This window comes from Balaenoptera physalus, assembly GCF_965194825.1.
Source record: "Balaenoptera physalus genome assembly, chromosome: X".
Classification (NCBI taxonomy): Eukaryota; Metazoa; Chordata; class Mammalia; order Artiodactyla; family Balaenopteridae; genus Balaenoptera; species Balaenoptera physalus.
The window spans coordinates 78,723,378-78,742,878 of record NC_138903.1 but is presented as its reverse complement, the minus strand read 5'-3'; the positions used below and the strand labels follow the sequence as shown (position 1 = coordinate 78,742,878).

General features: G+C 36.7%; 2 long non-coding RNA genes and 1 pseudogene across 3 annotated transcripts in view; all 3 read right to left on the bottom strand.

Annotated features, from left to right (window-relative positions):
• The window catches only part of LOC309653092 (small ribosomal subunit protein mS38 pseudogene), a 426,376-nt pseudogene extending 408,285 nt beyond the window's left edge, over positions 1–18,091 (bottom strand). The window contains exon 1 of the transcript XR_014268771.1: positions 584–18,091. The product of XR_014268771.1 is annotated as a small ribosomal subunit protein mS38 pseudogene (transcript). The remainder of the gene's footprint in view (positions 1–583) is intronic.
• Positions 1–19,501, bottom strand: part of LOC309653145 — an 823,893-nt gene that overhangs the window by 649,564 nt on the left and 154,828 nt on the right. The gene's annotated exons all lie outside the window — the stretch shown is intronic.
• Positions 1–19,501, bottom strand: part of LOC309653144 — a 59,499-nt gene that overhangs the window by 22,712 nt on the left and 17,286 nt on the right. The gene's annotated exons all lie outside the window — the stretch shown is intronic.

Below are 19,501 nucleotides of genomic sequence, written 5' to 3'. Positions count from 1 at the left end.
CTACAAGAGACCCACTTCAGACCTAGAGACACATACAGACTGAAAGTGAGGCAATGGAAAAAGATATTCCATGCAAATGGAAATCAAAAGAAAGCTGGAGTAGCAATTCTCATATCAGACAAAATAGAGTTTAAAATAAAGACTATTACAAGAGACAAAGAAGGGCACTATATAATGATCAAGGGATCGATCCAAGAGGAAGGTATAACAATTGTAAATATTTATGCACCCAACATAGGAGCACCTCAATACATAAGGCAAATACTAACAGCCATAAAAGGGGAAATCGACAGCAACACAATCATAGTAGGGGACTTTAACACCCCACTTTCACCAATGGACAGATCATCCAAAATGAAAATAAATAAGGAAACACAAGCTTTAAATGATACATTAAACAAGATGGACTTAATTGATATTTATAGGACATTCCACCCAAAAACAACAGAATACACATTTTTCTCAAGTGCTCATGGAACATTCTCCAGGATAGATCATATCTTGGGTCACAAATCAAGCCTTGGTAAATTTAAGAAAATTGAAATCGTATCAAGTATCTTTTCCGACCACAACGCTATGAGACTAGATATCAATTACAGGAAAATATCTGTAAAAAATACAAACACATGGAGGCTACACAATACACTACTTAATAACGAAGTGATCACTGAAGAAATCAAATGGGAAATCAAAAAATACCTAGAAACAAATGACAATGGAGATACGACATCCCAAAACCTATGGGACGCAGCAAAAGCAGTGCTAAGAGGGAAGTTTATAGCAATACAAGCCTACCTCAAGAAACAGGAAACACCTCGAATAAACAACCTAACCTTGCACCTAAAGCAATTAGAGAAAGAAGAACAAAAAAACCCAAAGCCAGCAGAAGGAAAGAAATTATAAAGATGAGGTCAGAAATAAATGAAAAAGAAATGAAGGAAACAATAGCAAAAATCAATGAAACTAAAAGCTGGTTCTTTGAGAAGATAAACAAAATTGATAAACCATTAGGCAGACTCATCAAGAGAAAAAGGGAGAAGACTCAAATCAATAGAATTAGAAATGAAAAAGGAGAAGTAACCACTGACACTGCAGAAATACAAAAGATCATGAGAGATTACTACAAGCATCTCTATGCCAATAAAATGGACAACCTGGAAGAAATGGACAGATTCTTAGAAATGCACAAACTGCCGAGACTGAACCAGAAAGAAATAGAAAATATGAACAGACAAATCACAAGCACTGAAATTGAAACTGTGATTAAAAACCTTTCAACAAACAAAAGCCCAGGACCAGATGGCTTCACAGGTGAATTATATCAAACATTTAGAGAAGAGCTAACACCTATCCTTCTCAAACTCTTCCAAAATATTGCAGAGGGAGGAACACTCCCAAACTCATTCTACGAGGCCACCATCACCCTGATACCAAAACCAGACAAAGATGTCACAAAGAAAGAAAACTACAGGCCAATATCACTGATGAACATAGATGCAAAAATCCTCAACAAAATACTAGCAAACAGAATCCAACAGCACATTAAAAGGATCATACACCATGATCAAGAGGGAAAAATGAAGTTGGGAGGGCTATAGTAAACAAAGAGTTCATGGTTTTTCCTTGGCTGAGCTCTTTCCAAGAAAGAGATTAAATCTTTCTTCTTTCTCTTGGGCTCTGCTATTGTCACAGTGTGTGAAAGCTTCCCTTTCTGGTCTCCTGACTCTATTTAAATTGAGATTTATATTTATTTATTGATTGATTGATTGATTGATTGATTTACATTCCTCCCTTTTCATCAAGATTTCTCTGAAATCATCACTGATCAATAGTCAGCTTTGTAGTTTCAGTGGCTGTTTCTTTTTTGTTCCTCAGTGTCAGAAAGGACCTTTCCTGTGTGTAGTGTCTCAAATTAGAGGGAAAGTATACAGAATGGAAACTTATTAAGGTCACATTTGAGTAACAAGGAAGAATAGGAGGGAGAACTCTCAGGCACTTTTCATTTAAAGCCTATACGTTATCAAAATTATAGATCATCTGAAGGGTTATGCCACCATCAAAGTTTGGCTACAAACTTCCAACATGCCTGATGCAGATATTTTAAGAAAGTTATCTCATGAGATATCATCTGCTTCAACTCTGGGAAATCTTTACTTTCAGGTCACCAGATGATGTGCAGGTGTGTCATGTGAATCCAAGAGTCTATTCCTTGAAGTTTCGTGGCACAAGGGTAGTTTAGCAATACCTGAGAGGGGCCTTTCCAGAGAGTTTGAAAAGAGTTCTTCTGACGGTTTCTTTTCCAACAGACAAAATATCCCAGATGCAAGATGAGATGTTTAAGTTCTTTATCTCCCAAGAATGGACTGTTAAAAGATTGCTCTAACAAAACATGGTTATTTTTAATAAAAGAAATTAAGGCTTCAAAATATTGGAGTATCTCTCCTTTAGTCAGTTGTGTGGCAAAAGCAGCAGGAGCCAAGTGCATTGGGCTTCCTGTGACTGTCTAAAAGGGTGAGAGTTTATGAGTTTCAGAAGGGGTGAATCTAAGATTTAGTAAACCAATAGAAATACTTTCAGCCAATGTATTTGGAGGATAAAAATTTTGCCACTAGAGTCTTAATATGCCACTAGTGCATTTGACTAAACCAGAGGATTGAAGTTGGTAAGTGCAGTGAAATGTTGTAAAACTGGGTAAAGGGAAAAGACTTATCAAAATACCTGGACAGTAAAATGGGTTCTTTGATCACTCTAAAGTTTGAGAGGAGTTTCTCAGGTAGGGACAATCTTTCCCAAGAGAACTTAAGCAACAGAAAAAGGCAGTAGTTTGTCTATATGGGAAGGCTTCGGTCCAGTGTGAAAACATACAAACCAATGACTAAAACTTATTTATAACGATGAGATGAAGGAAGTTGTATGAAATCTAGTTGCCAGACCTTGAATTGTCCATTAGACAGTTTAAAATGTCCAGGAGCAGTACAAACTGGCTTCCCTGGTTTAAATTTTGGATAAGTGGGACAAGTAAAGTAGGCAATTTTTGTGGCCTTGTTAATGTTTCCCCACCAATATTCTTTAAGATTATTATTTTGTTAGTAGACCAATGGTTTATTACATGTACAGTGGTGAGGAGTGGGGATTTTAGAGTCTCCAGCAAAACTGGGCTCTTATTTGATCCAGAGCTTCCTCTTTTTATTAAACCAACAATTGTTGAATTTTGAATCTTGTTTTTACTTTCCTGAGGCCAATTGTTGGGGTTCTCTACCGAGTTTTTCTGTTATCATTTGGGAAAATATCCCTTTGAACTAAGACAGAGATTTGGCTGCTTTTGGTCCCTTAAAGGCTAGCATTCCTTGCATAAATGTCAGCAAGGTGATTTTCCTTAGCTTCCAGAGAGTCAAGTTTATCATGCCCTGGAATCTTAATAATAACAAAGCAGCAGGTAAAAATATTACATTCAAACATTCCTGAACATAGGGGGCATTTCAAATTTTATTTCCACTGTGAATAAGGAGGTCATTTTGCATTCACAGCACCCACAAATATTGAGCTACTCCAAAAACATATCTACTATCAGTATAAATATTTGCAGTTTTCTTTTTGGCTATAGTACAAACCTGTGTAAAAGCCTATAATTCAGCCTGTTGGTCTGAAGTAGCCATAGGTAAAGATGCTGCCTGAACAACATCAAAGGAGCTACAATAGCACACCCAGCACAATATATGCCTTTGTCACCTTTAAAATAAGAATCATCAGTGAACCAAAAGAAGTCAATGTTACCCAAACAAATTTCCTATAGATCATTACAAGAATCCAAGAGGTCATCCATCAACATGAAGCAGTTGTGAGGATCTCCATTGGCGACAGAGGGGAGAAGAGTAACAGGATTAAGGTTATTACAATTTAAAAGAGTTATGTGAGGAACAGTTAACAAAAGGACTTCATAAGAGGTAAGGCTGCTGACTGAGATATGTTGAGTGTGATGAAAAGTCAGGAGAAATTCTACTATATGAGATACAAAAATGGTTAAAGGGGATCCCAAAACAATGATCTCAGTGGCCTTTATGGCTCTAAGGTAAGGGGTTTTCCCCATGCTACAGGGTCCAGTTGATGGCTATAATATCCTACAGGTCCCCGTGTTTTGGGGTAAGTAGCTCAAAGGGCATTCTCTTTCTTTTCACATACAAAAGGGAGAAAGGAAATCTGATCATTGGGATGCCCAAGAGCATGTGGGTTTATAAAACTCTCCTTTAAGGCCTTGAAGGCTATGTCATCCAGTTCTTCCCATACAGTTGAGTGGGGGTTGTTATTGTTGAATAAAATATACAGAAGTTTGACCATAAGAGAGAAATTTGGAATCCAACTCTGGCAAAAAAATAACTAGCTTAAGGAAATTTTGCAGTTAGTGCTTAGTTTTGGGTTTTGAGACCCTTGGGATACCATGAAGTCTATCTGGATCTAAATGTAGCCCTTGTTCTGATATTAGATACCTAGGTATCAAAACTGGGTTTGAGCAAGCTTCAAGTTTTCTTTGGCGACCTTATGTCCCTCTAAGGCTAAATGCTTTATTTAGCAAGTAGATGGTGTCCTGTGGATGTCTCCTTTGAGGAGGCTTAAGAAGGTGAGCAAAGAATCAAAGGAGCAAATAATCTACATGTTGTAACAATGTAGAAAATCTAGGGAACTTTATTTTAGTAGATCATCATTCAGTATTTGGGAGAAATAAGGTTTCTCAGTAAAACTCTGAAGCATTAATATCAAGGTGAATTGTTTTTTGTTTGTTTGTTTGTTTTCCTGAGTGAAGGCAAAAAGGCATTGGCTAGCTTCATTATCTGGAATACTAAAGAATGTTCTGCATAAATTAATTACAGTAATGAATTTAATTCTGATGAGAATGGATGTTAGTAATGTATGTTAGGAGCAACAGGATGTCAAGGATAACAATGTGGTTTATTGCCTGGAGGTCCTGGACAAACCTCCACCTTCAGCACTTAGGTTTTCTCACCAGTAAAATGGGAGTGTTAAAGGGACGAGTATAAGGGAAATGAGACCTTGAGACTTGTAATCTTCTATTATAGGCTTTATAACTGCGAATACTTATAGGGTATTGATTAATTCTGGGAAGAGGATTTGAGGGGTCTTTTTGAATATTGATGAGAGGTGCACTGTGAATTTTCCCAATATCGGTTGAAGATTTTGCCCATTAGGAAGGTGGTAGCTTATTCAATAGGGACAAATATTCAGTCTTTCCAGAATCAGCTTTAGTACCATCAGAGATGGAGCAAATAAAAGATGTCAAAGAGTTATTTAATTCACCGGGTTGGTTATTTTGATGACTATTGTCAAGTTCTAGCATTATTTCCCTCTTTCAGGAGAAAGAAATCCTGGCATAATACTTTAAGAAGTCTTGGCCTAAGAAATGGATAGGGGTGGAGGAACTAAGGAGAAAAAGTGTGTATCTCTCAAAAGACCTAAACAAAAAGGAATAGGTTCAGAAACAGAAACTTTTTGAGGTTCACCAGAGATTCCCACTATTTAAACTATTTTAGTACTCACAGGCAGGGGTTAGTAGGGGATTTTAGCACCAAGAGTATGGCTCTGGTGTCAGTTAGGACTGGAAGTGATTAATCCCCAATCTGGAGTAACATTTTTCCAAGCCAATTAAGAGGGAGGATTTGGAAGTGTTCCTGTAGTTCCTTGAAGCCACACCATTGAAAATTGGGAGAACATTGGAAAGGCTGGTTAGAGGGCTGAAGATGCCTAAAGCACTTAAATTTGTAACAATCTTGGTCCCAATATCCTGGCTGTTTGCAATAATAGCTGAAACTGGGAGGTTTTGGGTTTTGTTTATGAGTCTTCATTTGCTGGAGTTGAAGACTAATCATTTTGGTGGTCTTCCTTGTAGGTAATTCATCTAGAGTGCAAGAGAGCTGGTTTGTCAGATTAACTAAATCAGGAGTGGACATAGTTTCCCATCCTATCCCAGGCCTTTTTACTAGAAAGGAAAGGTCCTGGTTCAGCCCTTTAATAAACATAGAGCTAAAAACCACCTGGGTGGAATCAGCATCTGAAGGATGACCAGAATTTTCTTAAAACACAATGTGAATTTGATTGTAATATTCATAAACAGGTTCATCAGATTTTTGTGTGCAAGTCCAAATTTTGTTCCAATCAGCAGGCTTTGGAAAAGCCCTAGAAATTACTTGATGAAGTCAACTAGCAATTGCTCAAGCCTGGTCATATAATAAGATAGTGGGCTGGTTTCCTGTTTGTAATTCTAGAGAGCTTTCAAGATTTTTCCAATTAGTGGTTTTCATACAATGCTTGCCCTGACCTTTGTATTAGGTATATAATACAAAACATATAAACTAGCTGATATAAGTCAGAGAAACCATGTTGATAAGTTTGAATGACTATATTAAATTCCTCAGCAAATCTGTGAGGATTTTGATTACTTTGGGAAGATCTTTGACTATGGCTCACAGTTCAGCTTTAGACCAGGGATATAGGAAATTAAGGGTTTAGCGTCTGAATCATCAGAAAGCTTAATTTTTAAGGAACAGGTTCCGATAAAGTCAGAGGAAAAGGAAGTGGGGAGAGTTTCAGAGAAAAGAAATTTAGTGAGAGAATTAGTATTGGGGAAACTAAGGGTATAGAGGAGGAAGGGAAGGAGGAAGATGATGCTGGGTGTAGAGTTAGGCCACAAAAACTGAAAGAGAAAGTCAAGATGGTACCAGAGTCAGAGCCTGAGACAAAAAAAGCCATGGAATAAGAGCCTGAGGTTTTCAGAGCCATTCTATCTTTCTTCATTTATATGTTTGCTTCAGTTATTTTTATTTTACTTTATTCTTTTTAATAAGTGATTATTATTTTTTAATAAATTTATTTATTTAATTTTTTTGGCTGCGTTGGGTCTATGTTGCTGCATGTGGGCTTTCTCTAGTTGCGGCGAGCAGGGGCTACTCTTCGTCACGGTGCGTGGGCTTCTCTTTGCGGTGACTTCTCTTGTTGCAGAGCACAGGCTCTAGGCATGCGGGCTTTAGTAGTTGTGGCACGTGGGCTCAGTAGTTGTGGCTTGCAGGCTCTAGAATGCAGGCTTAGTAGTTGTGGCACACGGCCTTAGTTGCTGTGTGACATGTGGGGTGTTCCTGTACCAGGGCTGGAACTCATGTCCCCTGCATTGGTGGGTGGATTTTTAAAACTGCACCACCAGTGAAGCCCTGCCTCGGTTAATTTTAAAATCGTATTTTGCAGAAAGGGAATTATAGACTTTTGGTAATATTGGAAAACCTCAAAATAACAATAGAAATAAGCAGTCACTCAGTTTTGGAAACTTTTGAGCTGTTGTAGTCCAATTTGGTTTTAAGGAACTTAAGTTTGGCGATTTTGAAAGTTCTCCATAATGGCCATTGGTATTGTAAATTGCCTTTGGTCAGGTTGGTTCATTTAGTTAGAAAGCACATGAGGAAAGGCCATGGTTTTTAAACATAAAATTGTCTGGAAGCCCTATAGGGGGTGCATCCTCAAAATATTTAGATGACTGGAATCTCATTTCCTTTAGAATAAAAGAATAATTTTCAAACAGCTTAAACAGCTCAATTCAAACAGCTTGTACCTCAAACAGCCTGCAAACATAATACCTACCAGTTCTAAGAAAACAGCTTGGTCTCAGAGGAGCCAGGCCAAAGGCTTTCCAGCCCATTTCCATAGGACAGTCCCTAATCCAAAAGAATAGGCCTAATGCTGACAAACTGGTACAGTTTTGTGTAACAACCCCTTTTCCTAAAAGAAAGGGTTGAAGGCTAGCCAGTTTTAGGAGAAACAGCCTGTTTCCAAAGGGAATGGGCCAGGGGCTGGCCAGTTTCAGTTAAAACAGTCTGATCTCTAGATCAGACCAAAGTGCCATATGAGTACTTCAATACAGAACAGTCTTAACCAGAAAAAAAAAAAAAGAAACCTTTAAATAGACCCTGAATAAATCCTGGAAAGCTTCAAATGCATAGAAGGCATGAGCTCAGACACAGTAGAAAGACATACCTTCAAACTCCGAAGTTGGCAAGAAAAGCAGTGAGCTATTGGAGTTCAATTTTGGGGGTTTTTTTTGGTTTTTTTTTTTAAGCTGAGTTCTCTGAATATTTATTACAATGGGTCATCAGCAGTAACAGGGCTGGGGGAGAGACACACAAGGCTCATTTGCCCTTCAGGTAGATCTTGGGTGTCTGCCAACCTGGGGGCTTCCTTCAGTCCCGCCTCCTGCCAGATGCACCTCAGGTGTCTCTCCAACTTCATCTGCTTTCGGTTCAGGTGTCCTTCCCTGACTTTCTGCCACAGGAACCGGGTCCTCTTGACCAGCTTGTGTTACTTGTGATGATTCCACTTCTGCCAGTGGATCTTGAGCACATTTTTGCACTGTATCTGGGGTGCATCCCAGACCTCCTTACCACTCTGCTCGACCCCTTCCCCCACCTGGCTGGTGGACACTCATAGAGTTGAGCTAGAGACACAGTCCCTGGGGGCCCAGCGTCCAGTCTGGGCAGGAGGTAGCGAACGGTCAGCCAGCTCTCCAGGGGTCTGATGGACATCTTCCTGGGGACACGCATCTTCTCAAGCTACATGTGGACCCACCTGCCAGGGAGGGAGGCAACCCCACTTGGGCCTGTTGTTTGTGTACTGTAGCGAGGCCTGCAGTCATGCCTTCCCAGCACCCCAAAGACAGGCCAGGGCCCACTGCAGCCTGCCCAGGGAACAGCCCTGAGCAGCTGGGAAGTCAGGCACACCAGGAACATGGTCTGTGCGTAGTGCCAGCCCCAGGTGCTCAGCAGAGCCTCCCTGAGCCTAGCTTCACCCCGAGGTGCCCACCGGTTGGGTGGTGTCGACGCTCTGGTCTTAGGACCCGAGCTCCAACTGACTGCGCCGCCTCGGCTGTTCCTGGAGCCCACACGCCACAGCCTCACACCGACTTTTCCTAGACGTGGCTGGGAGACTCAACTGACCATTCTGCTGCCGCCAATTTTGGGTTTTGCACCTGTTTGCTCACCAGCCATGGAGCCTTCAAGGGTCTTCTCTGGTCCCCGTATAGGCCACCAAAATATTGACATAAAAAAAATAGACTGAAAGATTTTTCTCCAGGAAAAATGGGCTTGTTCTGCATCAACAGAGAACTGCTATTTAGGAGTCTGCAACCATATAGAGTCAGTGCAAGTCCTTGCAGAGCAAGGAGGGAGAACACTTTTATAGAGAGAAATAAGAAGTTGGGGGAGTTATAGTTTACAAGGCGTCCATGGCTTTTTATTGGCTGAGTCCTTGCCAGGAAAGAAGAGGAGTCTTTCTTCTTTTTGTTGGGCTCTGCAATCATCACATGGTGTGAGAGCTCTCCCTTCTGGTCACCTGACTCTAATTAAGTCTTTTGTTTATTAAGTTTTCACAACCTCAACAGTAATTAGAGAGATTAAAAATGAAGTGTCACTAACATGTCACCTTAGAATTATTAGAGGGCAAAACTAGAGGATCAAATAATTTGAAATGTTGGTAGGAATCTGGGGAACCATAAACCCTCATATATAGTCAGTGGGAATTTAAGCTGCTGTGGATGTTTTGAGGCACTATAGCAATATTTAGTAAAATTGAAGATGCTTATGTTTGAGCAATTCCATGACTGGGGAATATATTAAAAAATAAATAAAATAAACTTTTGCCAGGTGCATAAGGAGCTATGTTTTAGTTTGTTCATTAGTTTAACTTGTGGTAACAGAGAGTTGGAGACAACCTAGGTGCCCATCTATAGTGGAATGAATGCATGAAATGTATATACAATGGATTGTAATGCACTTTAAACTAAAATTACACAATAAATCATGCATAAGTTTTAGAATTATATGCAGTGAAGAAGTAAGACATAAAATAAAGCAGAATACCATATTTAAAAAACACATAAAAACAAAACTTTATATTTCCACAGATCTATCTGTTTATTTACTATCTAGATATAAATATAGAGATGGTATGCAAGATGGATTGGAAAGACATATATCAAATACATAAAAGTGTATGTCTATGGGAGAGGAAAAATAAGTTGGAGAAGGATGAAGAATAAAACCTGCTAAAATTATCTTTTAACAAACATAGGGCTGTGATGACAGTATTCCATGAAGTGAGCATAAAACACAATTCTATACACTGGAGTTAAGAGAGAGAAAAACATATCCCTGACTCTTAGCATATAGCTTACACAAACTAAATTTCTGAAATAGTACTTTGCAATTTGCATTTCTAATATGCTCTTCAACTGATTTTGATGCCTATTAAAATTTGTGAATAACTGCCATACTCTATTACCTTAATCACATGCTAAGTATCGGTGCCATATTACTTCCTGAATTCCAGAGTTGCCCATAACATGTGCAAGAGTACACATGGAACAAAAGCCAAAAAGTATGCTCGCATAACATATGCTCAAACATTAAATGTTATTGTGTTAAAAAAACATGTCATATCATCCTGCTGTTACAAGTATATCTGTTTAACAACTTAATGAAAAGTAATGTGTTTTTATTTGTCAAGTCTTTTAGTGTCTTTAGTGTGTGTATGTGTGTGCACATATGTGCAGATCCAAGGAGGAGGGTTGGGGCAGATTGATTTAATCTTATCCAGAGTTGAGCTCAGTTTGGGTTTTATTGTTGCAATGGCTACCTTCATGGAACGACAGGCTTCAAGTTCTTCCAGCAGTAGGTCTGCTGATACTTTTCTTTGTGTGAAATCTGGAGTGCTGGAGGGTTTTTGTTGGTGTTTTTGCTGTACATTCAAATTTCAGTGGCTCTTGGACACCTGTGTCAATTGTGTGGGAGTCACTTTATGTTCTTAGTGTCCTCTAGCAATAGTCTGCTGTGGCTGGTTACTCAGAGTTAAGCTCATGTTGTGAGTGGAGAGGCCATGGTTCTTCTCACCCAACATTAGTTTTACATTTCTTTGAAACAGAAGGTTCAATTACATTCCATTTCTAAGCCAAATAGCCAATTTTTGAAACCCTGAACTTTTAGTTCAGCTACCGAGAGTTTTGTTTGTTTTTATTATGTCTGAGAATTAGTCATATTAAAGTAAAAATATATTGCATGCTTGTAATGCTAAATTCAAGGTTACTCACTCATACTCCTTCTACTCTTATTGACTGTTCATATAATTTAAGTATGATGTATTATAGAATTAAATACATTTCTCTCTAATAAATTAACACTTTTGATCCTTTAAAAACACTAATAAACTAGCAACTAAATGTCTAAGTGTTGAGGTAGTTTTAGGATACCAAGTTACATCTCTGTGTTTGAATATTTGCAAGTGAAGAAGACTGAGCAGTTGGAAAACAATGTTTGTGCATCACTTGGTCACACAAGTTTTGCTGGAATGCATATAAAGCATATATTTGAAGCTCCCCTCCAATCCAAAAAAAAAAAAAAAAAACCCTGAAAACACTAAAAAGTGAAGTAGGAGACATTTATATCATTAACATTGACATGAACTGACGTTCTTTTGACCATGCACTTGACCCTTAAGGGTTAAACTAGAGTATAGAAATATTTTCTGATTTTACAGAATGTCACAACAAGTACAGAATTATGTCTTTAAAGTCTTCTTTTAATAGAATGCACATGACTAAAAATCTGACCTCTCCTCTATCCATCAAAAACATTAAAAAATCATACCTTTAATTATAAGTTAATTTTTTTCGTTTCTTACTTAATTATATCAACTCAGTGGAAGACTTATTTAGAAGCATGTAGTCAAATTGCAGACAATGCATAAAGTTAGCCTGATGTGCAAAATTAGTAGATTCAAAATTGGAGATTTAGCCTTAACAGAAATGTCATGACACTTGAGTCTGCTTCTACAAAATAAAATAGTTTATAACTATTTCAAATTGCTTCATCCTCCATACAAATCAGTATTCCCTTATGATTGTTTTAACATGTTAGGTTCCATAAACCACAAGTCCTCTATTTTTAAAGTACAAGATGAGAAGATGAGATTCCAATATAGAACTCTTTCCAAGTCCTTCAAAGGATAGTGCTGACAATTATCCATTCATTCTAATGTAGAACAACATGAGTCAGCAGTTGTTGCTATCATTTAATCTAATTTATTAATTGTTTAAAAATTATAAAGCCATACAGAGATATAATGCATTATATTAAAGTCTACACACTTTCAAGCTTCCACCTTCTAAACAGAAATCAATGTGTGCTTAATGGAGAAAATAACAAAAATAATTTGGGAAATAAAATTTATGTAGTTGCAAAATCCATTATGTAACATTGAGAATATTTATAATATACATTCTTAGCATCAGATGCAGATGTGGAAATTATTTTTATATTTAGGTTACAATTCCATTACGTTGTAGCTCTGGATTTAAAAAATATGTTTTGTTTTTTATTTTGTTTTCATTCATTTGAAACAGAGGTTAGCCTGACTAAAAGTAAGACAATATTGGATATTAGCTTAAAAAATGCAGAAAACAAGGGCCATTGTTTTCTTCCGGCCAATTCTTAACAAATATTTAACCTTTGTCAACATGAATGCAATCTACTTTTTTTTTAATTTTTATTTTATACTGGAGTATAGTTGATTAACAATGTTATGTTATTTTCAGGTTTACAGCAAAATGATTTAGTTATACATATACATGTACCTATTCTTTTTCAAATTATTTTCCCATTTAGGTTATTATAGAATATTGAGCAGAGTTCCCTGTGCTATACACTAGATCCTTCTTGTTTATCTATTTTAAATATAGTAGTGTGTACATGTTATTTTATCAACTGAATTTATATGATGCAAAAAGAGCTAGTTTTTTGGTGATAAAAAATTTAAAGTTTAAAATTCTGTACAAGCATACAAGCAACTAGTTGTATTTGATTGATATATATTTGGTCATCCATATCAGATGTAATTGAGAATACTCTAATTAATCATACCATCTTTATTCAAAATTCAAATGACAAACAGGAAACAGAAACAACAAAATAATACTAACAGCACTGCCAAGAGCTTCAATGAAAGAAAAAATTTAAGAAAACAGAGATTTGCAAAATTAAAATTATCTACCGATAAATACTACCCAAAAGGTAAGAAATAGGTATTACAATAAAATATGTCCATGTATTTTATATTTGCCCAAATATTTTCATTAAATGTAATATGGGATCTCATTAGAGGTGTGGAAGAACTCCAGAACTAATCTTCCATAGCATAAAATAAGGTAGAATCAGAGAGCAATGTATGAAAAAGATCACTTCTAATTAAAAATAAATTCTATATTGATATAATTTTTGATATAATTTCTTTTTGCCAAATGAGCTAATCTAAAACTGGTATATTGATTCTGTCCCTCTTAAATAGCAGTTGTATTTTTATAGCAGCATTTTAAAACATACACATAAATACTGAAGTATACATTCTTCTCTAAGAAGCTTTATGGTAATTGATCATCTCTCACCTATAATTTAGCAATACTTGTACAGCAGAGGAGCAATCTAGACACAATCATCCAAATGTTCTTAAGAATGTAATTTTCTTTACTTTCCCTGACTGATCTCCTTTTGATCTATCACTCACCTTCCTGATAATGAGAGAGGGGGGAATAAAGAACATAAAGTAAGGAAGCAAACAAACATAGACATTCCAATTAAAATATTCCCAGCCAGTTATTTTGTGGATATTGACGAACTGATTCTGAAGGTCATATGAAAATGCATAAGATCTGGAATAGCCAACAGATTACTGAAGGAGAAGAGAAAGTCAGAGGACTGACGTTACCAAATTTCAAATCTTACTGCAATACTGTAGTCATCAAGACACTGTAGTACTGGTGAAAGAATAGACAGAGATCCCTGAAATAAATTCACATAAATATAGTCAACTGATCTTTGACACAAACAAACAAACAAACAAAAGTAACACAATGGGAAAATAATAGTCTTCTCAACAAATTGTTCTAGAACAACTAAATATCCACAAGCAAACAAACAAACAAAAAAACTAGACACAAACCTTACACCATTCACAAAAAACAACTCAAAGTGAAGCATAGACCTAAATGTAAAATTTTACATTACATTTACTATAAAACTCTTAGAAAATAATGTAGAATATAATCTGGTTGATCTTGGATTTGGCCAAGACTTTTTATTTTTTTAATTTTTTTTAAATTTTTTACATCTTTATGGGAGTATAACTGCTTTACAATGTTGTGATAGTTTCTGTTGTACAACAAAGGGAATCAGCTATATGTATACATATATGCCCATATCCTCTCCCTCTTGAGCCTCGCTTTGCCCTCCATATTCCACCCTTCAAGGTCATCAAAAAGCATTGAACTGATCTCCCTGTGCTATGCAGCAGCTTCCCTCTGGCCATCCATTTTATATTTGGTAGTGTATATATGTCAATGCTACTCTCTCACTTCATCCTAGCTTCCCAATCCCCCTCTGTGTCCTCAAGTCTATCTCTACTTCTGCATCTTTATTCCTGCCCTGCCACATCAGTACCATTTATTTTAGATTACATATATATGTGTTAGCATATGGTATTTGTTTTTCTTTTTCTGACTTACTTTACTCTGTATGACAGACTACAGGCCAATCCACCTTACTACAAATAACTCAATTTCATTCTTGTTTATGGCTGAGTAATATTCCATTGTATATATGTGCCACATATTCTTAATCTATTCATATGTTGATGGACATTTAGGTTGCTTCCGTGTCTGGCTAATGTAAATAGTGCTGCAATGAACACTGTGGTACATGCCTCTTTTTGAATTATGGATTTCTAAGGGTATATGCCCAGTAGTGGGACTGTGGGGTCATATGGTTGTTCTATATTTAGTTCTTTAAGGAACCTCCATACTGTTCTCCATATTGGCTGTATCAATTTACATTCCCACCAACAATGCAAGAGGGACCCCTTTTCTCCACACCCTCTCCAGCATTTACTGTTTGAAGATTTTTTGATGATAGCCATTCTGACCTCTGTGAGGTAATACATCATTGTGGTTTTGATTTGCATTTCTCTAATGTAGAGTGATGTTGAGCATCTTTTCATGTGTTTGTTGGCAATCTGTATATCTTCTTTGGAGAAATGTCTATTTAGGTCTTCTTCCCATTTTTGGATTGCGTTGTTTGTTTTTTTGATGTTGAGCTGCATGAGCTGCTTGTAATTTTGGAGGTTAATCCTTTGTCAGTTGCTTCATTTGCAAAAATGTTCTCCCATTCTGAGGGTTGTCCTTCGGTCTTGTTTATAGTTTCCTTTGCTGTGCAAAAGCTTTTAAGTTTCATTAGGTCCCATTTGTTTATTTTTGTTTTTATTTCCATTTCTCTAGGAGGTGGGTCAAAAAGGATCTTGCTGTGATCTATGTCATAGAGTGTTCTGCCTATGTTTTCCTCTAAGAGTTTTATAATGTCTGGCCTTATATTTAGGATGTTAATCCATTTTGAGCTTATTTTTGTGTATGGTGTTAGGGAGTGTTCTAATTTCATTCCTTTACATGTAGCTGTCCAGGTTTCGCAGCACCACTTATTGAAGAAGCTGTATTTTCTCCACTGTATATTCTTGCCTCCTTTATCAAAAATAACGTGACCACATGTGTATGGCTTTACCTCTGGGCTTTCTATCCTGTTCCATTGATCTATATTTCTGTTTTTGTGCAAATAGCATATGGCCATGATTACTGTGTGTACTATAGTCTGAAGTCAGGGAGCCTGATTCCTCTAGCTCCGTTTTTCTTTCTCTAGATTGCTTTGGCTACTAGGGGTCTTTTGTGTTTCCATACAAATTGTAAAATTTCTTGTTCTAGTTCTGTGAAAAATGCCATTGGTAATTTGATAGGGATTGCATTAAATCTATAGATTGCTTTGGGTAGTGTAGTCATTTTCACAATGTTGATTCTTCCAATCCAAGAACATGGTGTATCTCTCCATCTGTGTCATTGGTGATTTCTTTCAGCAGGGTCTTATAGTTTTCTGCATACAGGTCTTTTGCCTCCTTAGGTAGGTCTATTCCTAGGTATTTTATTCTTTATGTTGCAAAGGTAAATGGGAGTGATTCCTTAATTTCTCTTTCTGATTTTTGGTTGTTAGTGTATAGGAATGCAAGAGATTTCTGTGCATTAATTTTGTATCCTGATACTTTATCAAGTTCATTGATTAGCTCTAGTAGTTTTCTGATGGCATCTTTAAGATTTTCTAAGTATAGTATCATGTCATCTGCAAACAATCACAGTTATACTTATTCTTTTCCAATTTAGATTCCTTTTATTTCTTTTTCTTCTCTGATTGCCATTGCTAAAACTTCAAAAATTATGTTGAATAATAGTGGTGAGGGTGGACACCCTTGTCTGGTTGCTGATCTTAGTGGAAATGCTTTCAGTTTTTCAACATTGAGAATGATGTTGGCTGATAGTTTGTCAGATACGGCTACTATTATGTTGAGGTAGGTTCCCTCCATGCCCACTTTCTGGAGAATTTTTATTATAAATGGGTGTTGAATTTTGTCAAAAGTTTTTACTGCATCTATTGAGATTATCATATGGTTTTATCCTTCAATTTGTTGATATGGTGTATCACACTGATTGATTTGCATATATTGAAGAATCCTTGCATTCCTGGGATAAACCTCACTTGATCGTGGTGTATGAACCTTTTATTGTGCTGTTGGCTTCTGTTTCCTAGTATTTTGTTGAGGATTTTTGCATCTATGCTCATCAGTGATATTGATCTCTAGTTTTCTTTTTTTGTGAGCATCTTTGTCTGGTTTTGGTATCAGGGTGATGGTGGCCTCATAGAATGAGTTTGGTAGTGTTCCTCCCTCTGCTATATTTTGGAAGAGTTTCAGAAGGATAGGTATTAGCTCTTCTGTAAATGTTTGGAAGAATTCACCTGAGAAGCCATCTGTTCCTGAGCTTTTGTTTGGTGGAAAATTTTTAGTCACAGTTTCAATTTCAGTGCTTGTGATTTGTCTGTTCATATTTTCTATTTCTTCCTGGTTCAGTCTCGGCAGTTTGTGCACTTCTAAGAATCTGTCCATTTCTTCCAGGTTGTCCATTTTATTGGCATAGAGTTGCTTGTAGTAGTCTCTCATGATCCTTTGTATTTCTGCAGTGTCAGTTGTTACTTCTTTTTCATTTCTAATTCTATTGATTTGAGTCTTCTCCCTTGTTTTTCTTGATGAGCTTGGCTAATGGTTTTTCAATTTTGCTTATCTTCTCAAAGAAACAGCTTTTAGTTTTATTGATCTTTTCAATTGTTTCCTTCATTTCTTTTTCATTTATTTCTGATCTGATCTTTATGATTTATTTCCTTCCGCTAACTTTGGGGTTTTTTTTTGTTCTTCTTTCTCTAATTGATTTAGGTGTAAATTTTGTTGTTTATTTGAGATTTTTCTTGTTTCTTGCAGTAGGCTTGTATTGCTATAAACCTCCCTCTTAGAACTGCTTTTACTGCATCCCAGAGGTTTTGGGTTGTCATGTTTTCATTGTCCTTTGTTTTGGGGTATTTTTTCATTTCCTCTTTGATTTCTTCAGTGATCTCTTGGTTATTTTGTAGTGTATTGTTTAGCCTCCATGTGTTTGTATTTTTACAGGGTTTTTTTCCTGTAATTGATATCTAATCACATAATGTTGTGGTCAGAAAAGATGGTTGATATGATTTCAATTTTCTTAAGTTTACCGAGGTTTGATTTGTGACCCAAGAAGTGATCTATCCTGGAGAATGTTCTGTGTGCACTTGAGAAGAAAGTGTATTCTGTTGTTTTTGCATGGAATGTCCTATAAATATCAATTAAGTCCATCTGGTCGAATGTGTCATTTAAAGCTTGTGTTTTCTTATTTATTTTCTGTTTGGATGATCTGTCCATTGGTGTAAATGAGGTGTTACCATCCCCTACTATTTTTTGTATTACTGTCGATTTCCCCTTTTATGGTTCTTAGCATTTGCTTTATGGATTGAACTGCTCCTATTTTGGGTACATAAATATTTACAATTGTTATATATTCTTCTTGGATTGATCCCTTGATCATTATGTAGTGTCCTTCTTTGTCTCTTATAATTGTCTTATTTTAAAGTCTATATTGTCTGATATGAGTATTGCTACTCCAGCTTTCTTTTGATTTCCTTTTGCATGGAATATCTTTTTCCATCCCCTCACTTTCAATCTGTATGTGTCCCTAGGTTTGAAGTGGGTCTCTTGTAGGCAGCATATATATGGGTCTTGTTTTTTGTATCCATTCAGCCAGTCTGTGTCTTTTGGTGGGATCATTTAATCCATTTGCATTTAACGTAATTATTGATATGTATGTTCCTATTCCAGTTTCTTATTTGTTTTGGATTTGTTTTTGTACGTCTTTTCCTTCTCTTGTGTTTCCTGACTAGATAAGTTCCTTTAGCATTTGTTGTAAAGCTGGTTTGGTGGTGCTGAATTCTCTTAACTTTTGCTTGTCTGTAAAGCTTTTGATTTCTCCATCAGATCTGAATGAGATCCTTGCTGGGTAGAGTAATCTTGGTTGTAGGTTTTTCCCTTTCATCACTTTAAATATATCTTGCCTCTTCCTTCTTGGCTGTAGAGTTTCTGCTGAAAGGTCAGCTGTTAACCTTGTGGGGATTCCCTTGTATGCTATTTGTTGCTTTTCCCTTGCTGCTTTCAGTATTTTTTCTTTGTGTTTAATTTTTTTTAGTTTGAATAATATGTGTCTTGGCATGTTTATCCTTGGGCTTTTCTTTTATGGGACTCTCTGCATTTCCTGGACTTGACTATTTCCTTTCCCATGTTGGGTAAATTTTTGACTATAATCTTTTCAAATATTTTCTCAGACCCTTTCTTTTTTTCTTCTTTTTCTGGGATGCCTATAATTCAAATGTTGGTGCACTTAGTGTTATCCCAGAGGTCTCTGAGACTGTCCTCCTTTTTTTTCATTCTTTTTTCTTTATTCTGCTCTGTGGCAGTTGTTTCCACTATTCTATATTCCAGCTCGCTTATCCATTCTTCTGCCTCAGTTATTCTGCTACTGATTCCTTCTAGAGTACTTTTAATTTCATCTATTGTGTTGTGCATTACTGTTTGTTTGCTCTTTAGTTCTTCTAGGTCCTTTTTAACAGTTTCTTGTATTTTCTCTATTCTATTTCTGAGATTTTGGATCATCTTTACTATCATTACCCTGAATTCTTTTTCATGTAGTTTGCCTATTTCCTCTTCATTTATTTGTCCTTGTATGTTTTTACCTTGCTCCTTTGCCTGCAAGATATTTCTCTGTGTTCTCATTTTGTCTAATTTACAGTATTTGATGTATCCTTTCCCTAGGCTGCAGGGTTGTAGTTCCTCTTGCTTCTCTTCTCTGCCCTCAGTGGTGAGGTCAGTCCAGTGGCTTGCATAGGCTTCCTGATGTGAGGAACTGGTGCCTGCATTCTGGTAGGTGAAGCTGAGTCTTTTCCCTCTGATGAGCAGGGCCATGTCAGGTGGTGTG